The 19,754-nt window shown below is 38.7% G+C and overlaps 1 long non-coding RNA gene across 1 annotated transcript in view; it reads right to left on the bottom strand.

The window, feature by feature from the left end:
* Positions 1–482: 482 nt before the first annotated feature.
* LOC109270066 (uncharacterized) overlaps positions 483–19,754 on the bottom strand; it is a 100,836-nt gene continuing 81,564 nt past the window's right edge. Inside the window, exon 3 of the long non-coding RNA XR_008424283.1 lies at positions 483–786. This is a non-coding gene — a long non-coding RNA (uncharacterized LOC109270066). The remainder of the gene's footprint in view (positions 787–19,754) is intronic.

Genomic DNA, 19,754 nt, shown 5'->3' with positions numbered 1-19,754 from the left:
AATGGAAAAAAGATGCTTTATCATTCCTGGCAAGAAGAACAAGACAATATTACTTATGGGGTGTAAAATGATAGTTCTCCCCACTCTAGGGCTAAGAAACATAACCTCCAAGAATGACTTGGCAATTTGTGACAATTGTTGTTTTTGTTAAGATCATCGCCTATGCACATTGGCATTAATAAGTTATATGAATTATCTTTTTATGGTGAAATATTTTCTGATTCCTTCATTTTGCTAACCAGAAACAAAAATCAGTAGTACACCATGAAAGCCTTAGGCAACTGCAGCCCACATATGTCTGTCCCATTCATTCTTATTCTACTTTCTGTAACTGTAGCCCTTTTTCTAGGACTGGAGCTCTGCCCACATTTCCATTATTTTTGGCTAGAGTCCTATTAAATGAAGGTGACTTTGAATTCCAGGCTCAATAAAAAGACCTCAGGATGGCTAGGTGATGTGAATAGTGAATGATTTACTGAGAATCTACTATTAACAAGGCACTGTTCTAAGTTCTTCATATATTTAATACATGATCTTTAGATAAGGTGCTATTATCATCATCTTATAGATAAGAAAACTGATGCTTAGGGAGTTTACAAAACTTACCCAAGGGGCACCTGCACAGCTCAGTCAGTTGAGCATCCAACTCTTGATTTCTACTCAGGTCATGATCCCAAGGTTGTGGGATCGAGCCCTATGTCAGGCTCCATGCTGAAGGCGTAGCCTGCTTGGGATTCTCTCTCTCTCTTCCTCTGCCCCTCTCTCCAGGTTACACATGCATGCACTCTAAAATAAAATAAAATACTTTAAAAAAAACTTACTCAAGGTCACACTGCAGGTAAGAAACAGTTCTCCTTCCACTGCACCAACCTGCCTCTTAGATTCTAGTTCATTATAGGCTCTTCCCTTAGGGTCTGAATTTATCTCCAATTTCTCCATGTAGATATGGGAGGATTTCCCAAAACAGTGATCATTTGGAAGTGGTCACTTTGCATTGATTTTGGATCACACAGAGTTCTACCCACCTTTTCCTCCCAGAATGAACTTGAGAATATTATATTTGAGTAGCCCAGGTGTTTACTCCAGGCCAGCCCTCTATCACTGGACAACTTCTTCCCAGCCCCTAGCCTGTGCCCTGCTGAACAGATTTTATTGCTTCCCTGAAAACCCAGTATTTCTGGGTATCTAGGATACCAAAACCATGCCTACCTGAGTTTCATCATTTCACTGTAAATCTTTGAATGCTTAATCCTACCACTATAAAGGGAGGACACTGCCCCACTGTAAACAACACTTCAATAATAAATTGCATAATGATGAATTTATGCAATTAAATTTGAATTTTTCTGTGAAATGGAACATTCCAATGAAATCTTTTTTTTTTCAATAATAGTTTTCAATGTGAGGTCCTGGAAGGTGTAATGCTACGTGCAAAGAGATATACTGGGCTTCTATTGTGTATTTAAATTATTATACCTAGTCCCAGCTTAAAAAGGTTGAATTTATATGTACCACAGTTGTAAGACAGTCTTGTTTTCTTTTCATAATGAAGACACATACAGCTAGAACTCAGTCCAGGCCTATGCCAAATGCTGAAATAGTTGAAGTTGTCTTTGCTGATTCTTTACCTCTTCCGTGGTACCTGACCCTAGATATCCTACTATTGTCATGTGTCACCCACACATGCCCACAGAGAGTTCCCTAAATTCTAAACCTTTCCCATTTCCATTTTTGTGCCTATCAAAAGTGTCCAGGATTTTATTTTCTCAGTCATATTCTCTATTTCCAATCTCCCCAAAGCAAAAACAAAAACAAATCCACAATATATTCTAATTATAAGTGCTTTAGTACATTCCCCCTCAAAGATAACAAATTATCAGTTTGGTTCCCAAGATTGGAAGCTAGAGGTCCCTGGTCAGAACAAGGAGGGTTAAGGTGAAGAATTTCAGATGACCACAAAAAGCACAGAAGGTTGGACAGTTTGGCACACAGCCAAAGGATATGGCAGGTACAGATGGCAGCAGTCCAGTACCCAGGGATTCAGATGGCAGCTAATTGACAGGAGAAAACAACTAGGCAGGTGGCTAACAGCACAGGTTCAGCTATCTAAAGTCAGGTCAGGCACAGGGTCAGAAAACCAGTAACATTAAATCTGAGAAATAAGGAATTCATAGAAACTGAGTAATTTTGCCTGAGGAGCCTGGATTACTGAACCATTTCCTTCCCCAGCTTTGGCATAGTTTTATCCAGGCTATAGTGGTTAACTACAGGAGTCTGAGAATGAAAGCGATGTGACAGATTCAGATAAGGAGAAACCAGACAGCATCTGAGGGGCTAAGGTTAATAAGACCATTGACCAAGCCTCATGAACAAACATTGATTATTTCCCTCCTTCAGGAGAGGACACATTTATAGTATAAGGAGAACTGCAATGACTGAATCCATTCTAAATGCAATACTTAAGTCCATTCTACAGCAGGGGGGAAAAACTCACAAAGATTAATTCCACCTGAGAGCAAATGGCTGCACAGGTAATTGAGAAGGAACAGTCAAGAGAAGTTTCACAAGGGAGATGACATTTGAGCTTGATTGTAGAGCATAAATAGAACATTATCATACAGGATGAAGGACGTTCCAAACAGGGGGTACAGCATGAGCAAAGACAAGCAGGCTTGAAAATACACATTGTACTTGAGGACTTTTGGGTTGTCCAGTGTGTTCAGATATAGGCAATATGGTAGGAAATAGCAAAAACGAAGCTAGACTATAAGCATGTATACATACACAAGTGCTCACATACATATGCCTATATATACATATATTCACATATGTATACATATTTGTATATTATATATAAATATAAATGAGTGCATAAATATAAATGTATATAGTTGTCAAACTGTAATCAGACAGTGAAGTCTTTGACTATAACCCTTAGGGAATGTGACCTTAAAGGAACACATTCAAAGGTTTTAATCAAGCAGAGAGGCATGATCAGTTTTATAAAATCAGTGATAACGATGCATAGGAAGGACTGGAAGGAGAGAACTACAGCACAGATAACAGACCCATCAAAGATCAGTTACAACAATCCACACAGAAGATCATGATGAGCTAAAGCAGGGCAGTGGTCACAGGGATAGAGAGGAAAAGGCAGTTTCTGGAGTTTTTGAGGGGAGAAATCAGCACAACTTACTAACCTATTTTACACAGAGGAAAAGAAACAAAGAGGTTCCTAACTTATGCAACAGAGGGTGATGAGATGGGAGTGCCATTAATGAAGACAAAGAAACAAGATTTGGGGAACAAGATTACAAATTGGATTCAAATTTGAAAAAACAAAAAACCAAAAAGCCTAGAACATAAGAATGAGCTTGTGCTATAAATTGAGGGTCCAGTATATTAGTAATGTTTGAATACTTGGGAATGTACAAAATCACCCAGGGAAAATGTCTAAAAGGAAACCTGGAGAAGACTAAATTTGTCTGCACATGAAAAGATATGTCACTGACTACAAAAGTAACTGTAGAGACTTTAACCAAATGAATAATACCCAAGAGAGCAAGTCTTATATTTGAAATAGGTAAGAGAGAAGGGGACAGATCATGCTTAAAGGAGAGATACTGAAAAGTAGGAAAGGTTTTCTGTACTCAAATACACCATACTGACAACCAGCTACTCTATTCAAGTCTTCTTGGAAGAACAAGAAAGTGATAATGGTCTTTCCAGGCTCTCTTGTCCTATAATGCTTTCCTCTCAGATGTACTTGCTTAACTTCTATCTTGTTTACAGAATCCTGGCCTTTTTATGGGCTGATGCTGGCCTGGCAATGGCACAGTTGTCAAATAAAATGCATCTGAGTTCATGGAAACCAAATCTATCGTTGATATTATGCAGCCAACCTGTATGACAAGGTTCTGGAAACACACTAAACCTGTTGTGGCCAAAATCACCCTATGCAAATTAAGTCTTTACATTCATCCTTATTTCCTGGTAACAATTTAGATGTAATTCTTCAAGTTACTCAGTGACATATAGTAAATGGCCTCTTCTATTACACTGATCAGCAGCAAACATACATGTTAATTACCCTGACTATAGCAATCATTTCACAAAGTACATGTATATCAAATCATCACATGTACACTTTATATTCAATATTATCTGTCAGTTACACCTCAACAAAGCTGGAAAAGAAAAAATAAATATCCAGTTTATTATATGCTTGGAAACCTCTGTATTCTCAACAGGAAAGCTGGAATTACAAATGCACCTTACAGAGTTGTGAGGATCAAATATTTGTGAAAGTGTTTTATCAACTTTCAGTCATTTCATAATTGTTAGTTGCTATTAGTAGTATCAGACCCTGGGGTTTAATGTACAGTTAATGACACATAGAATTAAGTGATAAAGTGATTTTTGTTTAATTTTTACTACAGCTTATAAAAACAGTAAGACATTAACCCAAATATGTGACATTTTAACAGACAAAATTTGTATTCTGATGATCTAGCTGAAAAATAATCATAGAATTACACACATTCAATCAGCACCTATATAAATACAAAAAGAAACTCTAGCCCTTTCATTGTGAATAAGGAAATACAGTAAAGAAACCTGCCCACAAGAGCCTAAACAGATGTGTTTAATCAAATCAATAATATTGTGTGACTGATAAAAGTACCAAACATCAGTGAATCAATTTCATGTTATATTCTTGGAGTGATATTGTATAGGCATTATTTTAGCAGAAAACTTTGTCCCAAAATGCTTAATCAACACTAGATAAAATACATACAAGCACTGTTGTTCTACTAGGCTTCATAAAGAATCCATTCATCCTAAGGGAATACATTCTGGTTTCCACATCTCTCCACAATATTTTATATCTATGCTCAAGAAAAGCCTGGGGTGAAGAAAAAGATATGACTAAATGGTTGAACATTTTAGCAGCAAAATCCTTAAACTCATAGTAGAACAATGATGAGATTAGCTGTTCCAGAAGAAAATCAAAACTATGGAAAGTAAAGAAAAATTTATAGTCAGGGTAAGCAAAGTAAATGCAGGCTCCTACATTTCACAAGAATATAACTATTTGTAAGGGCAAAAAAAAAAATATGTTGACAATTAAGTTTATTAACTCTCTGTTCTCCCAAGCAATTGAGGGCATCAGGAAATACAATGTTTCTAAAAGAATACTTCTGTTCAAGAAATAAGAATTATTATAAATGGGGCCTTTGTCTGAAAACACAGAACACAGAGATAAGAATCATTTCTATTCTAAAAGAAAGCTGCAGGTTGATAACAGTGGTGATCTATTTGGGAATGCAGATCCAATTCTACTGCTCACAGTGCTTAATGTCTCCAGCATTTTCCAGCCATTTCCTTCTACAGAGGCCCAGGTACGATAGCATATGCTGCATAGGATGGCCATTAACAAAGAAATGTGGGCTTAGGACAAGAATCAATACCAGCTGTCATCTTACGTGATCACAAGATAATTTTTAAAGCCCAAATAATCTCCTTGATTTGGCGTATGGCAATTGAGCTCATTTTTCAGTAGCTAAAATCCATGACTACATATTTACCCCTAAACACATAAAAGGGAAACAGAACGCTGTATTTCTCAAGAAAAGCAGACTTGGCTTGCCTAGACTATAGATCAAATTAAGTGGGGCCATGAGGCAAATGAGCTCAGATTTGGGACAACAAATTCTGTCGATGAATTTGGTTCCATTAGACTTGGGTTACAAACTACACCAAAATAATGGGATTTGGTTCCATGTGAGAAAATTATGGAGCTTAAAAAAAAAAAAAAAAAAACTCTTTCCCATTACAATCAACCACTAAAGGATTCTGCAAGGGAAATGCACTCAAATGAATTAGTTGTATAACTGTTACTCTTTCATTAAAATGATTTAATAGTTCTACAAATGTCATGGCATTAGCATTTTATGCAAAGCTATAAAACAGTAGCAAGTAAAAAATCAACTGCCTTTAAAAGTCAGCACTTTTGGACTATGTTTATGAGACTACACGGTCACTTTGTGATATGAAATGGCAGCATTGCTAAGATAAATATTGCTTGCTGGCCAGTTTTATTTTGGGCAGAAGGCCATTAAAGGAAGGAGGCTGCCGAATTCATATTTCATTTGGATGGGCTTCAACAATTCATGTACATTGGCTTAATTCATCTAAGGAAAAGAGAAGCTTTTTGGAGTATCTCCTTAAGAGATTATTTAATTACATATTCCTACAAAGTTTAAACTACTCCTTTCAGGGCAGGCAATCTAAAAACATATTTATAGGCAGGTGATAGGCAGACATGTGATGGCAAAACAAACGACTTCCAGAAAGACAAAGGTGCTGACTCTGTTCACAATCTATCCTTAATCCACTGTATCTCTAAATAGATATTAGATGTTTTCCATCCTCATTAGAGTATGGTAGATGATGTTCATATTTTTCATTAGTTTTTCCAAAACTATTCCTTAAGCAAAATTTTGATAACAATTGTCAACACACTTAGGCTGGATAGTAGCCCACGAAGTTTAACTTATTAACTGCACATTAGCCAACTGCTAAAGTTTAATAGTAACAAGTACCTAGTGGTATGGCTGGCATTCAGATTAAAAATAAAGGTTTGGAAAAAATATATAGGAAGGAAGGAAGGGAGGGGTGGTAGGGAGAGACAGAAAGAAAAAGGTAGGTAGGTTTGGACTGTCATAATTTTGATTGTCAGTGGGTAAGATTTAAGTGGTTAGAACACTGTCAATGGTCCTTCAGTAGCTGATGCCACATGAAAGACTAGCTAACAAAAATGAGCAGGTAACAAAATAAGTCTCTTTTCTGTGTTATTGACCTTCTTTGGCTAACATGTTCAATAACATGTAATGAAAGGAGACAGCATGATGCAGTGGGAGAACACTGAATTTGGAATATTAAGGTCTGGGTTAAAATCCTAGCTTGATCTTAGGAATTCACATAGCTTGTTTTTAAACTAGGAGCCTGGATTGGATGACATCTAAGATGGTGGACCAAATGGTATGGGGAAGGAGAGCACCCTATTACCACACAACAACGACAGGCCACTAGTGGCTTACCAACAATTATCAAGAGTAGGGGCGCCTGGGTGGCTCAGTCGGTTGGGCGTCCGACTTCAGCTCAGGTCATGATCTCGCGGTTCATGAGTTCGAGCCCTGCATCCAGCTCTGTGCTGCCAGCTCGGAGCCTGGAGCCTGCTTCGGGTTCTGTGTCTCCCTCTCTCTGCCCCATTCCCACTCATGCTCTGTCTTTCTCTATCTTTTAAAAATAAATAAAGCATTAAAAAAAAAAAGAGTAGTCAGAGGATATAGGTAAACTCTGTGTGGCTCCTTAATATCTACCTAATTGAACTGATGTGGAAGTTCAGTCACAATGGATTGGAAGTGGGCTTTTCAAGCTCCTGTATGATCTCATTCCAATAGTAAGACAGTTTCATTTATTATCTTAAACTTCTAAATGTTATGTTAGCCTAATCACTTTTAAACTTTTTCTTTAATATTTATTTATTTTTGAGAGAGGAAGCAGGAGCGGGGGGGGGGGGGGGCAGAAAAAGAGGGGGACAGAGAATCCGAAGCAGGCTGCACACTGACAGCAGAGAACCCAATGCAGTGCTCACACTTACAAACCATGAGATCACGACCAGAGTCAAAGTCACACACTTAACCAACTGAGCCACCCAGGCATCCCAGTCTTTTAAAATTCTATATTCTAATTATAATTATTAACTCCCACCAATATCTCTGTTTTTTATTATTAAAGTCTCCTCAAATTTAAAGGCAGGCAAACTGAAGCAGGAAATAAGGATGCAGTGAGTGAGTGTGAGAAACTGAGAAGTCTTCATGAGATCGACCCTAACTCTGGGTTCTAACTCTGTGGGACCTTTATTACTGGATGCTTTATTTATTTTTTTATTTTAGAGAGAGAAAGCACACAAGCTGAGAAGAGAGGCAGAGGGAAGGAGAGAGGGAGAGGGAGAGGGAGAGGGAGAGGGAGAGGGAGAGGGAGAGAGAAAGGGAGGGAGAGGGAGAGGGAGAGAGACAGAGAGAGAGAGAGACAGAGAGAGAGAGAGACAGAGAGAGAGAGAGAGAGAGAGAGAGAGAGAGAGAGAGAGAGAGAGACTCTTAAGCAGGCTCCATGCTCAGCACAGAGCCCGACACAGGGCTCAATCCCACGACCCTGGGATCATGACCAAGCTGAAATGAAGAGTTGGACGCTCAACTGATTGAGCTACCCAGGTGCCTCTGATTTTTACTCGAAGCTTTAATTGGAAGTCCCACCATATTGAGTCTTTCCCACTGCTATATGAATACATTTAATTTTGCTTTCTAAATCAAAAATGCAAGTAGTGAGAAAGCATATAGTAAATGTCTAAATATCTATTGCAGACTTTGGGATTCAGAAGGTAGTAGATAACATAATCTCTGACCTCAAGAAGTTTACAGTCTGTACTGGATATTTACCCAAAAATATAAAAACACTAATTCAAAGGGATACATGCACCCCTCTGTTTATAGCAGCATTATATACAGTAGCCAAATTGTGGTAGCAGCCCAAGTGTCCATCGATAGATGAATCGATAAGAAAAATGTGGTGGATAGATAGATAGATACAGAGACATAGATAGATACAGATATAGATAGCCACAAAAAAGAATGAAATCTTACCATTTGCAACAACCTGGATGGAGCTAGAGAGTGTAAAGCTAAGCAAAATGAGTCAGAGAAAGACAAATACCATATGATTTCACTCATATGTGGAATTTAAGAAGCAAAACAAATGAGCCAAAGGAAGAAAAAAAGGGAGAGAGACAAACCAAGAAACAGACTCTAACTATAGAGAACAAACTGGTAGTTGCCAGAAAGGAGGTGGGTGGGGATGGGTGAAAGAGGTGAAGGGGGTTAAGAGTACACTTATCATGATGAGCAATGAGTAATGTATGGAATTGTCGAATCACTATATTGTACACCTGAAACTAATATAACACTGTATGTTAACCATACTGAAATTAAAATTTTAAAAATAAAAAGTAAAGTTTACAGTCTGATTAGAGATAAAAATGAAAAGTCAGTTATGTGCAGTGGTTTTCAAAATACAGTTTGTAAAAATTATTCAGGAACTTTAAGGATGCAGATTTCCAGGCTGCAGACCTAGACCCAGGGACTCCAACAAGACAGTATTTCTGGGGTGTGTTCAGTAACTGAACTGAGTAACTTTAGTAACTGAGTGCTGCATTTTTAACAGTATCCAAATAGGTGATTCTAACTAATCCACATGGTCAGGCAACCACACACTGAAAAACACCACTGAGTAGAAGCTCAGGCTCCAGAGTCAAATAGTCTGGGTCTTACCAGTTTCCAGCTGTGCGACCTTGATTAAGTTACTCAGTTCTCCATGCTTTAACGTTCTCATCTATAAAATGAAGATAATAATAGCACCTGTGTCTTTAGATGGTGGTAACAATGGCACCCAGTAAGCACTTAGTAAAAGTTGTTCTTGTTTTTGTTATCATTAATATTATTATAACACTAGAAACTGATCAAGTGCTAATTGGCCTGACATTGTTCCCAGAATTCAATGATAAAAAAAGAGTTCTGACTAAGGGTTCCAGGAAACGCTTTAAGGAAGAAGAGAGAGTTGAATCACATCTTAAAATCAGTGAAACGTTTGGATTATCAGAGAAAATAAGAAATTCTGGGTATAAAGAACAAACTCAGCAAATTATCAAGGAAGGTGAGAATAAGGTGTGTGAAAACAGGGAGGGGAAGTAGCCCCTGAAGCGGAGGGTTGAAATGGGGAAAAGTGGGAGGTAAGTAGCCAGAATACTTAAAGCTCAGCAAGCCTCAAGTCCCCCCTTCTTTTTATTTTAGATACCTGTTTTAAGAGGCAGCTACATTAGAGACAGGCCCCCGCTTTAAGAAACAGGATATAAAAGATCCATTTATAATAAGTTTCCTTTTTACAAAAATAATCCCTATTTACAAAATAAGTTATCACACAGAACCTTAATTCACTGTCTGCATTAAGGTTTAAGACACATTTCATTCACTAAAAATAAACAATTCAACATTCCAATAAAGGGCAATGAGCTTTTTCTGAAATCAAGAGACTATTTTATTTAATTTCGGGAACCTCAGACCCCAGCACAAGGCCAGGAACATGAGAATAGCTCTAAAACCAAATAGTTGCTCAACTATATATATATATATATATATATATATATATCAAATAGTTATGATATAAAATAGGATACACATTTTTAAAAAGTTTCTTTCCTTTTGAAAGCTGCCACATCCATTTATTGTTCATATTCCCACATGAGGCTACTGCTTTAAAAATGCAACCAGATTCATTGTTTTCATTTATACTGAGTGTCCATAACTATGTAAGGAGCAATAAATTAAATTAAATATTGTACATGTCAATAGTCAATCTGGATAATTCAACTGAAAATACACTGAACTCTTATTTGACTTCACAGGAATTTAAGTAACTTCATTAAATTTGTAATTTAGTGGATGAAAAGAAAAGCACAGCGCACTGAGGCACTAACAGCCTAGCCTCCCCTTGTTTCTTCTTTCCTCGGGTTTCTGTGTACACAGATCCTTAGAGGTTTACTTACAGGTACAACTTGATCCTCCAGGAAATGTCCATCAAACATCTCTAAACCCCAAGAATGGAAGTATCCCCTACTGGTTCCTATTGCCCAAGAACTTCTTTTCTGATTTAGGATATTCCAACTTTTCTGTTTTTATCTTAGGAAAACATCAATGGAGCATACGGGACAGTTCATTTTTTTTTTTCTTTGACTCCTCAAATGATGTCTTGAAACTTACGTTATGACCATACCGCACTCAAAACATATCCACCACAAAGGATACAAAAATACTGATTCAAAGGGGCACATGCATCCCAATGTTTATAACAGCATTATCATCAACAGCCAAACTATGGAAAGAGCCCAAATGTTCACTGACTGATGAACGAATAAAAAAGATGTGATATGTATGTATGTATGTATGAATACACACACACACACACACACACACACACACACACACACACTGGACTATTACTCAGCCATCAAAAAGAATGAAATCTTGCCATTTGCAATGACATGGATGGAGCTAGAGTGTATTATGTTAAACAAAATAAGTCAGAGAAAGAAAACTAACATGATTTCACTGATATGTGGAATTTAGGGAACAAAACAGATCAACATAGGTGAAAGAAAAAAGAGAGGGAGGCAAACCATGAGAGAGACTCTTAACTACAGAGAACAAACTGAGGGCTGCTGGAGGGGAAATGGGCAGGGGGATGGGCTAAATGCATGATGGGTATTAAAGACATTGGTTGTGATGAGCACTGGGTGTTATATGTAAATGATGAATCACTAAGTTGTACTCCTGAAACTAATATTAAACTATATGTTAAATAACTAGAATTTAAATAAAAACTTGAAACATTAGGGGAAAAAAAAACCACATGGGCCAGAAGTTCATGAGGGTGTCACACTTCACTTTCATAGATGCTATCCATGTCCTGGAGACAGGGCAGCTGTGTTTATCACCTATAAAGCACAAACTAAATGTAGATTATGGAACTATGTCACTGAGGAATCAGTAACCAAGGCAAGGAGAGATGTCCATGTCGGTTATTAAGATATCCATTACAGTGGAAAGACTTGCTTTATAAAAGAACCACAACAGAAAAATGGGAATTTATCAGAAGTGATATTTTACATTGCTATGCCCATAATTCCTACAATGAAAATACCCCACTAATACAATTTGTAATCTTTGATGAACTAGAAAACGTCTTTGTTCCCACTACCATTCACTTCCTGTTTTTGTGAACTGGGGATAAAATGACCAACTTAAGCTTCACTTCACTAATTTGATTCCAGTTAATGCCCCAAGGGGAGCTATCAGCATGTCTCTTCCAATTGCCTCCTAGGGAACAAGAGAGAAATATTTGGCCTATTAAAAACAATGGACGCATTCACTTCTGTACTGGCCTGATGGGGACCCTGTGCTTCCGTTTACAACTGCCAGGTTCATTCAGCTCTTTGATTACCTTCTATCAGTGTGTTCACAACCAATTCAAACCAATAGTGGGAGACAATTAAATTCACTGAAAGAGCAGTTTTTATGGTCACACCTGCCTAATGTCACCCAGTCTTTTTTCATGCACATGTAATTAATACTGTTCAATGCCAATAACTCAGACTTCCAGCAATATAGAGTATGGTGGTAAGAACTCTGTTACTACCAGGGACTGAGCCAGGCCTGGGTTTGTGTTCCAGCTGATACACTTAGTACCCGTCTGCCATTTCAAATACTGTGACTCAATATACCTTCAATAGTCATGCTCTCTTCTAAAATAAACAGAATGATGAAAGAATAGCAAGAAATATAATGATTACACTTGCTTTTGTATTAATAGTTACTGTCACTTGAAGCACTGTCACTGAAAGTCACTGCTTTTCAATATAGGCAGGGGCAGAGGAGCACTTTGAACTAGACATCTGTTCTTCAAAGACTCATTTGAGTCATCTCTCTTATAAAAGATGAGCATGTACCTCTGCTCTGGCAGAAGAATATAATAGAAACATTTGTGCCTTACTAAGTCAGACCCCTTATAATACCCATTGGCAACTGGGCTGGTTTCTAGGAGAAAAGGTGAACCAATCTGCAGAAGGGTCTGATACACTCAAACCCTGTTCCCTGATTCAAAGTCAGGAAGATCAATGATGGCAGACCAGGGTGGTCCAGAATAAGACCCACAGGAAAAAAAAGGCAAGCCCTCTAGAATAAAACTCTCTGTGGAAAGGTTAGCAATCCAAGCTCAAAGGCCTGAGATTCAGAAGTCAGGGGGCATGGAAATAACAATGGAGACCTAGAAGTCTCTCAGGACCCAGACATCCAAGCACAATGTTGTGTTTAGAGGACATTTGACTATAGACTAAAGAACATATGAGTATGGACTTAAGTATGATCTTGGAGCTCAACCGTAAGGCACCACAGTGGTTGGCACATGAGTCTGGACCCCTGTCATATTGCAAAGGGAAACATCAATATTCATGGGATACTAGAGCACCCAGCTTCAACAGCAGTGCTAGGAGTTAATAGAAAGCAATGTCCAAGACTTCTCGTTTCCCTCTAATTCGGGCATTAGAAGAAGAAATAACCTTAATTTCAAGAAGGTAACACTGGACATCTTTCTACTAGAATATCTGGGGTCTGAAATAATTAACCTGACAAAATTAAGGTGATATGACCATATTTGTACCCTAAATTAATAAAGTAAGTTACAATGGTTACACTGCAAAGGTTACAGTGCAAATGGTTACAAAGGCAGGATCTACACAGCCCAACTGGAGAAAGGACCAAGCACTGGCCTGTTGAAGAAGCTATGCCGGCAACAAACATACAACAATCTCCCAGCAGCATAGAACTGCCACCTTCTAAACCCATACATTTAGTTTATTATCTCCTTTGTTAGATTGCCAGTTAAGGTGGAAATCTGGGCATATCCCATTCCCAATGCCAATGTAGATTACTTAAAAATTTTTAATAGTATGAAAAGTATATGACATCTTCACACAAGAAACACTGATGTATGCAAAGGGAACTAGATGGAAGGGAAGGCTGACCATTCCCATGACTTCTCTCATGTGCTGGATGAATTTACTTAACAAGTAAGTGGAAGAGAGCTCAACAGAACCCACTGAGAAGGATAAGCAATTGAGGGAGGCAAAAGTGGTCTTGTGGGGTCATCGTACATCACATTTAACTCCCATCTGAGCCTTTAGAAAAACCATGGGTGCTAGAGACCACATCAAGACAGGACTCTGGGAGGGACTTACTCCTCCTAGCTCCCATCTAGGGGACTACTATGCTTGCCCTTGTACAGGGGCACTGCCATGACTAGCTCATTTTGCCACACATAAAAATATGGAATTGCCCGTATTGAAGTCTGATTGCCACAACAAACATGGAAATAAATGCTGGTTCTAGCTCCGACTCTTTCCCTACTAGGATGCTAAATCTTTAAACTAATTGGTAGCTTAAAGCTCCAGACAACCTAACATTTTCATTTTCTCTTTCTTCTTTATTTATGTCTGAAATATTTAAACAAGGATCCATATTCCCTCCATTAGACCCACTTCAACTCCCAGCAGATCACAGGTATTGACATTCTTCTGTAGGAAAAGCAAACAGGGGGAAAAAATCAGCAAACATGTAAAGTTATAAAATAAATCAAATTAAGGAGAAGGAACCACCTGAGGAATCAGAGCAAGTATGAAATATGTTTGAAATATGTGACCACCAGAAACAAGAGAGAATTTTAGGCATTTCCCAATACACATTCTCAAAAGATGAGTTGAGAAAAATGTTCACACATACATGAAACCACAACAGACCCTTAAGAAGTCATGGGGCGCCTGGGTGGTTCACTCGGTTAAGTGTCCAACTTTTGATTTTGGCTTATAATCTTTTGATTTTGATTATAATCTCACAATCTTGAGATCAAGCCCTGAGTTGGGTGTGGAGCCTGCTTAAGATATTCTCTCTCTCTCTCTCTCTCTCTCTCCCTCCCTCCCTCCCTCCCACTCTTCTCCCCTCTTGTGCACGTGTGCGTGCTCTCTAAAAAAAAAAAAATTTTTTTTTAAAAAGTCACAATAGCCTGATGTCAAAAAAAAAGAAGAAAACAACACACACTGTAACAAAAACATGCAGTGAAAACACCACGATGGATATAAGGAGTAACTGATCAGATCCTTCTAAAATGGATTACAGGGCACCTGGGTGGCTCAGACCAACTCTTCGATTTCAGCTCAGGTCATATCTCGAGGTTTGTGAGCTCACGCCTCACATGGGGCTCTGCACTGGTGGTGCAGAGCCTGCTTGGGATTCTCTCTCCCTTTCTCTCGCTTCCCCTCCCCACTAACTTCCCCTCTCTCTCTCTCTCTCAAAATAAATAAACTTAAAAAAATGTAATCAGGATTATAGAAATAAGATTGTAGAATTCAAAATATTCTCCCACAAATTCAGGAGAAATTGATTAACAGGCTAATTTAATGAAAGAAAGGGTAAGATATATGGAGAGATTAGAATTTTATCTATGTCAGATGTAAAAACGGAGAAGAGAGAGAAGAAATAACTGTTTAAAATTAGAAGCCAATGTCTTAAGATGAAGAATTCATTTTGCAAATCCCAAAGCCTAAAAGAGTACTAGGCAAAATTATTTAGATGTAACCTAGATAAAATTTTGAAGTTCAAGACTTGTGAAAAAATATGCAAGAAAACAATCAGAAATAAAAGTGATGTGCGAAAGAGCAAATATCAGATTGGTCTCAATCTTTATGAACCGAATTTTGAGGGAAAAAAGTATATCACATCTATTCAAGTAGTTATCTTCAAAGACAAAAAGAAATTTCAGAAATTTAAATATTCTGAAATTAAAACACTTATGTACTCTTCATGAAAAAAACATCTAGAGTATATATATAACTGAAAATGAAAGCAAAAATTCAAGAAAAGAAAAATTGATATTATAAAAGAAAGTAGTTAGTGAAATACAGTCTAGTTAACATTTGGACAAAAAATTAATGTAAATGTCAAATTATCATTAAAAGGCTGTATGTTGTCCAATGTAAAAATGATAATTGTTTAATAATCTGGATTTAAAACTCCAATTTACAACAAAGAGCAGTAAGTGGAGAGAGGAAGCAGGAAGTAAAGGCATAGTAAGTTTCCCAAAGAAAGGAGTGGGCTCAGAAGAGCCAATGTTGCTTTTCTCTTTGAACTCCAAGTTCAAAGTCATGTCAATAGCTTGAAATTGGCCTGGGGGGAAGCATTTACACCACCGAAATCAGCAAATATTACCAATAAGGCTTTTCTTTTTTTCCTCAGAGAGCCACTATTGTCCCACAGGGTATAGTCAAATACCTAGTCTTTTTTTTTTATTTTATATTTTTATAGTGTGGTAAAACACACATAACATAAAATTCACAATTTTAACCATTTTTAAGCATGCAATTCAGTGGCATTAAGTACTTTCACAATGCTGTACAACCACCATCACACCATTTAAGAAAGTCTTAAAGTAGTCAAGTAACTTAAACTTACCAATCCGGCCAAAAGGACATGAAGTAAAAGGCAATTTCATCAGGAACTGAAAACCCAGTGTCTAGAGAATCAGACAATAGGATGGACTCAAGGCTGTGGGCAGTAAACAAATATCATGGAGCTGCATGGCTTTCCATTACAATGGCTATGGTCAGGAGCTGGGGTGGGAATTTTGCCTCCTTAATGTACCTAGCTAGGGATAGGGGTTGTAGAGGAGAAGATGTGGTCTCAAAAGATTCAGGCTGACTCTACATTTCAAACATTCCCCTAACTTAGCCCTTTTATCTTTTGAATCAAACAAACCAGAAAGGTGCAAGAGTAGTTTCCAACATGGGCAATATACTGGAATTGCCACATCAACTCTTAAAAAGCAGAAAGGTGCAAGAATAGTTTCCAACATAGGCAATATACTGGAATCACCAGATCAACTCTTAAAAAGCACTGATACCCAGACCCACCCAGACCAATTGCAACAGAATCTGTGGGAATGTAGCCAGGACTGAGAGCCACCAGTGTAAAGCCACAACTTTCAGTAAGGGACTGCAAACCTGCATGAGTCTGCATCAGGTAAGGGACTCCCCCCTCTACTGTAACTTACCTTGTGAACATCATTCCAGGGAGTCAGAAACCACAGAGGGAAAGAACATGAAATGGAAAGACACACAGTTCATAAACTGAGCATCAAATTGACAAGGAAAGCAATGGAGGCACCTCCCGAAGCACCACCTCAGCCAAGATTAAGCCAGTAATTTAAATCCAAATTAGAAATTGGCTAAATCTTCCACCGGTTTCATTTCTTCCACTCAGTTCTTTCTGCTGTTTTTGGCTTTGTTTTCTCCCTAGAGGTGATCCCTGTGGATTGTGCCAAACAAGTCTATTCTGATCGATTCACTGCTATTAAGATATTTTCTAAGATTACCCAGCCTCTGTGGGATTATTCAGAGAATTTCCAAACCATTCAGAGGTAGCAAACCTATAAAATGCTGGAATGCATTATCAGAAGGCTGCTGTAAGATACCAGTTAATAATACATTGTCTTCCCACAAATGGGCTAGGACAGAAGCCCTGAATAGCCCAGGATGTTACTGAAGTTGGTTTCAGCTGGCTGCCAATGCTTCTCAAAATAAATGTACAGCCCAGTCCACTTGAAAGATGAAACATTAGAAACAGGTCCTAGTCTGAGCTCTGTACTCTCCTTGAGAAGGTGGAAAAGGAAAGTGAACCAGCAATAATTCTCCTAGAAAACAGAAGCCAATATGGGAAGCTTTGGCCAAACCTAGGCCAGCTGTGTGGCACCAACTACCCTTGAAATATTTATTACCAGATGAGACACTTGTTATGGGTTGGACTGTGTCTCCCAAAACGATGTTGAAGTCTTAATCCCTGGTACCTGTAAATGTGATCTTATTTGCAACTAGGGTCTTTGCAGATGATCAAGTTAAGGCAAGGTCATTAAGATGGGCCCTAATCCAATATGACTGGTGCCCTTATAAACCAGGGAAATTCTGATAAAGAGACAAACATTTACAGAGGGAGGATGACGTGAAGACACAGAGAGAACATCATCAGCAAGCTAAGGACCACCCGAGGCCACCAAAAGCTAAGAGAGCAGGCACTGAACAGAGACTCCCTCCTAGCTCTCAGAAGGAACCAACCCAGCTGACACCCTGATTTCTGACTTCTGGCCTCCAGAACAAAGATAATAAATCCCCGGGTCTAAGTGACCAGGTTTGTTGTACTTTGTTACAGCAGCCCTGGGAAACTAATACAATCATCAAAATACAGTATTGGTTTAAAACCTGGTGGACCATTCAAAACCAGACCACTAATCCAGAGGACTAGGTAAAAAGAGGCATTCAAATATGTAATTCGAAGAAGGCAGGCACCAAACAGAAGTGATTAGAGAAAGCTAACAGGGTGGAGGAAACAGAACCAGGAGCAATCACAACACTGAAGAGGAAATTAGTTTCACTTCCTGAACATGGATTTAGAGGCCAGGTACTGCCCTCGGTGCTGGGGATTCGAGAGCAAATAAGGAGTTACTCATCATCTGCCCTGCTAGCCTTTTGTAGATATGGTGTGCCAAGATAGTAAGCAAAGCACTTTGGGATCAAAGGGGTGGGGGAGGCTCACAGAGCAACCTGGGATTTGGGGAAGACTTCCTGGAAAATAGGATATCTAAGCTCAATCTTGAAGGATGAGAAATTGACAGGATGGGCCAAAAGATGCCCATTTTCATAAAGAATCCAAGGGCCTCTTGATAGAGTGTCTAACAGGATGTGATTTTTTTTAAGAGGAAAGAGGCACAATCTTCACATACACATTTGAACATAAAACACCACAAGTTTGTCACCTTCAGAGCTGCAAAACACCCAAAGTAATAACCAGCAGAAACAGTCACTACATTGTAGAGCAGAGGAAACTGTGACCAGTGGGAGAAACCGACCTCAGCATGTGGGGGTATGAGGGCAGGAGGAATAAAAGCACATGTGCCATGCTGTATTTGTTCATGATACACATGAGACACCCCACCTTTGAGAACTACCAGAAAAACATAGAGAACTTTGCAGGAACTCATGACAGCAAGTGGGAGCAAGTCAGAGAAACTACAGCAAAAATGAAAATAATAAGGATCCCATAGGGTTGTTGTAAGAAATGAAGAAAGAATAAGTAATATTTCAAAGCAATTGGGATATATCACCCCCACTCCATCTATCAATGTTTGATCCTATCTGCATCTGTGTTTATCATCTTATGTTGTCATCATTCTCACTTACCAATATTCATTTCTTGAAAGCAACCTATTTTGGGAATGATGGCTCTGTAACACGAATGAGACTGATTTAATGACTGGCAAGTAGCAATCTAATGGGGATCATGGTGGCTACAAGCCTGAACACAAACAGGAATGGCATGGACCTCCTTTGTGCTGCAGCGCTCGGCTAATTGGGTCTAATGGAGGAGCTGGAGGTATTCTCCTTACGTTTTCCTAATGATATTAATGTCTTCATGAGGTTAATGAAACTGCTAACATGGGCCGACTGTGAATGGTTTTGTGTATAATATAAAACCATGTATTCTGAGTCTTATCCAAACACTAGGGATTATTACTGTTGTGGCTCGTTTTCTCTATAAAATCAAGGATGGTTGGGGGGTGGGGGGGGCTTATTTTTCCTTCTAAGAGCCAGAATCAAAGACCACTAAGGATCTGATTTGATTCAGAAATTCCTAGACTGCTAGGTGGACACCATCTGGTGGGGGGGGGGGGGGGGTGGCGCGGGGTCATTAAAACTATAGCCCTGTTTGGTCATATCCTTTATGGTCTCTACTGCCCCCTGCTGGCCTGAAGAGGGAGGAGCGGATCTCCAGCACCCCCATGGGAGATGGAAAGCACCTGAAGACAAGATAAAATATAAACAGCTATTATTTACTATCACTTACTACGTGCTTTCTAATTTAATACTCACAACATTCCTGTGGGGTAGGTCTTGTTACTGCCATTTTACAGATGCAGAAACCTATGTTCAACTAGTAAGCCAAGTTACCCAAGGACACAGAGCTTATAAGTGGCAGAACCAG

Source organism: Panthera pardus, unplaced genomic scaffold (assembly GCF_024362965.1).
Source record: "Panthera pardus isolate Hobbes unplaced genomic scaffold, ASM2436296v1 HiC_scaffold_20, whole genome shotgun sequence".
NCBI lineage: Eukaryota > Metazoa > Chordata > Mammalia > Carnivora > Felidae > Panthera > Panthera pardus.
Note: the sequence above shows the minus strand (reverse complement) of the source record. Positions and strands in the feature narration are given on the sequence as shown.